Raw genomic sequence first — 6,236 nt, 5'->3', positions numbered from 1 at the left:
AGAGTGTCCTGTAGTTTGAACATTGCATGAATATGCAGCAGAAGATTGTAATGATGAACATGAGGGTCCTTCAACAATGACCACTAATGAGAAAATCAGCAACATAATGCAGTTTCCCTTCTTCATCCAGTGTAGGGTACATGCTAGCTGTTAGATTTAATATTAGTCTTGTATGTTTTATTTTAGTAAAGCTCCCCTTCATGTATTACATATTTAGTTAGTAGAACTGTCAGTGTACTGTACAAGTATTTTATAAAGCCTTGCAATGCTAACATATAAAAAGAGACTACACTTGTATCTACAAGTACTCTGATGGCATGTGTCTAAGAAATCCCTGCAATGCATTTTGACTCACAACATACAATATAGCTGCTTAATCAAAGTTTGTAGTTTCACTCAGCACACAAACGCATCACATAGTATTGAACAACATGTCCACAGAAGGTCTACATACATGCCACATTTTAAATGAACCATTTTATCAAGCTGTTTGTTGTGTTTGTATTATACTGATCTAATTACTGCTTCTTTGCCTACTGAACTGCTTGAGCTGAAGAATCTTTTACAAACCTTGATTGAAGTTATTTTATTTATTATTGTTTCGGCAATGCAACCTGCTTGTTAATGGTTTATCATGTTTTAACTTTTTTTACAAATTCAATAAAAATGAAATTTGCTTTAAGGTTCATGAAAATAGAAATAAAAATGGTGGGTGGATAATGCATGTGTGTGTGCCGGTGTGTCTATCAATGTGTGCAATCAGGAGACAAATCAAGACAGACAGCAGACTGGTCACTATGGAAACGGCTTGTCTGGTTACTGTTATGGAAAATTCCTATACGCAGTGTTTGTTTGTTTGTTGTCTTATGAGTTGAGGAAATAGTTTATATTTTCACAACGTCTCGTTAATTTTCAGGTTTGTTGTCAGCACAAAAACGTTGCTAGATGTGTACTTTGTGTGTGTGTACGTGTGTGTGTATGCTGGGTGTTGGGTGTGTATGCTGGGTGTGTGCACTGGGTGTGTATGTGCATTCCTCTGTTAACACTGAACATATGCGACATGACAGATGTGAGGATGACATGAGTGCCATGAGTCCTGCAAATGTTTTCAAGTAATACATTATTTTTTCAATTCACATATATCTAGTGAAAACATTTGATGTATTTATTTATTTGACAGGGAGGGACTATATGATGTGGTTTTTTTAAGTATTTAGGATCACAGTCAATGTTCAGGGGTGGGGGGGGTTATTGGTTAGTAAAGGTATGTTCTTATCTTTTCAAAGTTGCAAGATGTAGTTCATTTAAGATGGAAATAGTTGTGCTATAATGCTTTTAAGAGCCAGTAAGGTCAAATAATTTCAGGCATGTGGCCTTCATCAAAATGTTGTCAATAAAAGAGCACCTTCATAGACCAGCATATCTACAACCTTAGATTTTAGTTTTGTGTCGGGCTGCAAGATCGTTTCGGAAATGTTGTCAGCGGTTTCATGTTAATTAAAAAACTGCTATAACATGTTTTTTTTGCCACTAAAGAGCATCGAAAACAAGCTGTAAGCACGACATATACATTTGGAATTGGTATCAGGGCAACAACTCACAAATATATTCATTATTGAATATTCTTGGTCTATGAAATTGGTGAATTACAGCAGAGGTGTAACATAACTAAGCACATTTACTTAAGTACAGTACTTAAGAACAATTTTGAGCTACTTATACTTTACTTGAGTATTTAAATGTTTTGCTACTTTGTACTTCCACCCTGCAGATTTTGATTAATTATGTGAAATATAATCAACACTTTAATCAGACTTTAGTTATACCTTGAGTAAATTCACAAGCTACCCTGCAGTATACAAAGGAATGCTGCACCTTCACCAGCTTTGTTAAACACTGTAATGCATCAATAATTCTAACAAAAACACATCATATATTATTCTGAAATGGACCAATCTGCATAATAAGTACTTTTACTCATTGATAATTATGTTGTTACTTCACTATGAGCAACAACTTTCACTTTGTTATGCATATCCGTACAAGTTTTGATGTCTTAATGTCTAAACCTTACTCCTGTTTTTCTTATTTCTGTACTTTCTGTATTTATTCAGGCTATTATTAGATATAAAAGGGAGAACCAGCCTTATAAAGAATAAAGACAAATAAAAACAATAAAGACAAATAAAGTCAACACGCGAAGAAGCCCTGCAGAACATACTGAAAGTCATAATTTAATACTTGTTTCAGCACCACAAGAAAACACTTGGTTTAAAAGGTGAAGTATCTGTGAAACCACAGCGAGATCAAGGAATGTCCTACACACACACTCACACACATGACATTTGTGCAACGCTTCCAGTAACACTACGGTAGTTGAAGATGTTGGAAGAACTGCGGTGACGTGGTGCTTCTGTAAAACAAACAATAGATACCACATACACACACCCACAGCATGAGACACCAGGTTTGACAGCAGAGGTTCAGGTGGTGAAACCTTATATATATACAGTCTATGGGTGAAACACACTCACCGCTGACATGAAGTCGATGCTGCTCAGCTTTGTGCTCCTCTCTGTCCTCGTCCCTTCAGGTAAGCTAAAATCAGACTATTTGGACGGTAGGTTGAAGGGTTAGGAGCTTGTCTCACCAACACACTAATTTGTGGCTACACATTTTTGGTTACACACCCGGGGCTTAGCTCAGAGGATGTGACATTATAAATAGTTCTTGTGATCACCAGAGGGCTTTAGCCTAAGGTTTGCAAAAAAAATGAATTGTGAATTCTATAGGAGTGAAGTCAAACAGACTTGGTTAAAGGTTATTATCATTGTTAATATTTTTAAAAAATGTCTTCAAATATGAATGTACATTAAGATATACACTACCTGAATGCACTACTGTTTTTATGGTTTTGTTCATCATGTCTCTATTGTGTAGCATAGATTGACTGTATGCTACTGCTGTATCTCGTTGTACAACCTGTTCTTAAAAAATGACAATAAATGATCCTTAAATGTGTCCAAACTATTTAAAGGAACATAAGCTGAGAGGGGATTTAATATCTTGTAATATGTAATATTGCTAAAGATGATTGGTGCCCTTTTAACACTGTGATAAAGTACTGATCTTATTTAGTTATTAAATGATTAATAATTAACTTGTGTAAGTGGTTAAGTATGTTTTCTAAGACACAGAGTCTTTAGCGCCTTTGGTCTCTTGCTATGAGGTAAGAAAGCAGAACAACAACCTGAATGGGAGGAACAGTATGTTGCCTTGTTTTCAATAATCTTTATAATTATAGAAGCAAGCAAACAAGTTTTAACAATGCTGTCATTGGGAGTTGCCATCTTTCTCCACTGAACAAAAATATAAACACAACACACTTTTGTTTTTGTTCCCATTTTTCATGAGATGAACTCAAAGATCTAAAACATTTTCTATATACACAAAATAACCATTTCTCTCAAATATTGTTCACAAATCTGAAACAATCTGTGACAGTGAGCACTTCTTCTTTGCCGAGATAATCCATCCCACCTCACAGGTGTGGCATATCACGATGCTGATTAGACAGCATGATTATTGCACAGCTGTGCCTTAGAATGGCCACAATAAAAGGCCACTCTGAAACGTGCAGTTTTGCTTTATTGGGGGGGTCCGAAAACCAGTCAGTATCTGGTGTGAGGGGTAGGGTTAGGGTTAGGGTAATGTTGTGAATCGAGTGGCCTATGGTGGTGGTGGGGTTATGGTATGGGCAGGCGTATGTTATGGACGACGAACACATGCACGCATGTTCAAGGAGTGTTGTCATAGTTGGACAGCTCAGATCTGTTGTATGAAGCGATGCCGGTAGCGGAGGTAAGGCACACACACCAAATGTTCAGGAAATGGTTAATACAGCGAAAATCAAAGCTGACGATCTCTTGGTTTGATATGTTTTCTCCCCCAGACAACATGGACATAAGAACATTTTTTTTCAAAGAAGAGGAAAGTAAGTCATCAGCTGGTAGCAGTTAATCAGTTAACAGTGATGGCGGCGGCGTCTCACTTCTGGAGAGGAGTTTAGTCTTTATGTCATGATAGAGAGATACAAATACTGAATAGTCTTAGATGAGAAAAGGCATCGAAATGCCAGGTTACTAGTTATCATGTAAACAGGGAACATGAATAACCCGATCTCTCTGTGCTCATGTAAACACCATGATGTCCATGTAGAGACGCAGTCAGTGTGTTTTACTGGAGCCTCAGTTCGATAAGAGATTATTTTCTTCTTTAACTTAGGTACTCTCTCTCAAAATGGTAATGTGCATTATGTTTTAATTATACTTCTTATCATTCAGAAGCTTTTTGTGTGTGTTTATGTTTTACTGAGTGCTTATAGGCAATTTCCATCCCAGTATTCAGTTAACTATTTATTTTCTGTGCACATTACATAGACTAGCTAATATTCTACCTACTGCTTGGGGCTTTGAGTCTTCAAAATGTAAACTGCTTTTTATTAATTCAAAGACGGCTCTGAATTAATAATCAAATATGTTTCCTTTCTTTACTACTGGATGAAATTACAAAATGTACCCATCATTTTCCTCATGCTAGTATAGCCACATAAAAGTATCAAACCACCTGATAAAATGCACCAGAATACAGGAAATCTATTTTCTAACCCTCCGTTAAAAATGTCCCCCCCACATTCAGGATGCTTCCTACGCCCATGGGCTATAAAGCATCATGATGACCTACGCTACGATTGTCTGAATGAACATATAAATTAAGTTCAAGACCTAATTATACAGATCAGGATTTCCCCTGGACTCTAGTATAATTACATTTCAGGAATATGCAACTTTTACCAGTGATAAGCAACCATACCAAACAGCAACTTGATATATAAATGTCAAAACGTGACACACACATTTGAAAACTGCTTGTATTGGCTTACTTCGGTTAGCATGATGACCTTATGCTTTTATATAACGTTTTTATTTATTTATCAAGAGACGTACTATATCATGTTGTGTACTGTAAATCTCATATTTCTGTCTATCTGTTGTCCTTATGTCTGCAGGGCTGTCACTCTTTTGCTATGTGTGCAATTCTGCGCCGACTAATGAAGATTGCAACGGCAGCAACACCACTCAGATATGTTTGGCGCCATTGGAAATATGCATGACTGTCGTCGACATTGCAGGTAACAATGAAAAACTAAATTACTCTGGTCATAATCCTGTCAATGAATGTAAAGAACCGCAGATTTTTGGGATCCAGCTATTACGTAAAATATGTTATGGGACCTAAATCTAGAGTAGGATTTGTTTTATTAGAGTAATTACAGCTTTGGTCTATCATGGTATATTTTCAACTTTAGCCTGTGCAAAATGTGGGAAACTATATAGACAGGGTACATTTTCACAAAATCAGAACCCCGAAGGCATTTTGTGTTTATTTATGCTATACAACATTTCTATGGGTATTAAGGGGTGCTGAATCCAAATCTGCTGTATATGAAGCTCAAAAATGTCCCAAAATGCCTCGAAATTGAGAAATCCAACATGGCCGCCACCACCAGCCTGAAATCTATTTTAAGTATATATTTTTGACTAAACAAGGTACAAACTTGAATTAAATGTGCTTTTGTAAGTTCTCCTACATGGGCAATCTGATGCCATATTCAGATTTGAGATGTAATGTGAATAAACTGCTTAGATCTCATATATATTGCAAAAATAGTAGTTTTTAACTATGAATAATTACTCAGCTATTATTATTATTATCAGGCTACTTTTACTTACGTTGTATATTGTTTTGAGGTTAAATGTTTCAAATGTGCTGTGATGGAACCTTTGCCTTCCCCACTATTGCCCCCCCACCCACAAAAGCAACAAAACAAACCAAAAAGAGGAATCACAGAGCGCCCATTCAGCGGTGTATTAGCAGAAGACTGTTTCACACAGTCATCTGAACAATGTCCTGCAGCACAGAAAGCACAAGCTACAGACATGGCCTTCTTCATGTCCAGGACATCTAAAAAGCCAATGCCTTCCTGGATATTGTACAATCAAAAGGCAAGCACAGTCAACCCAGAGAAAACTACAGTAGGCTACCTACCTATCATCCAGGCTCCTGCATCTGAACTCGATACACTGAACACAGTTGTCAAGCGAGTGCTTCATATCTCCAAATCAATGGAACAACAGCATGTCATTCTGACAGTGGGCGAGGCACTTTATCCGAAG

Source organism: Pseudochaenichthys georgianus, chromosome 16 (assembly GCF_902827115.2).
Source record: "Pseudochaenichthys georgianus chromosome 16, fPseGeo1.2, whole genome shotgun sequence".
NCBI classification, from domain to species: Eukaryota; Metazoa; Chordata; class Actinopteri; order Perciformes; family Channichthyidae; genus Pseudochaenichthys; species Pseudochaenichthys georgianus.
The sequence above is the reverse complement of the archived record's forward strand: the minus strand, read 5'-3'. Positions refer to the sequence as shown.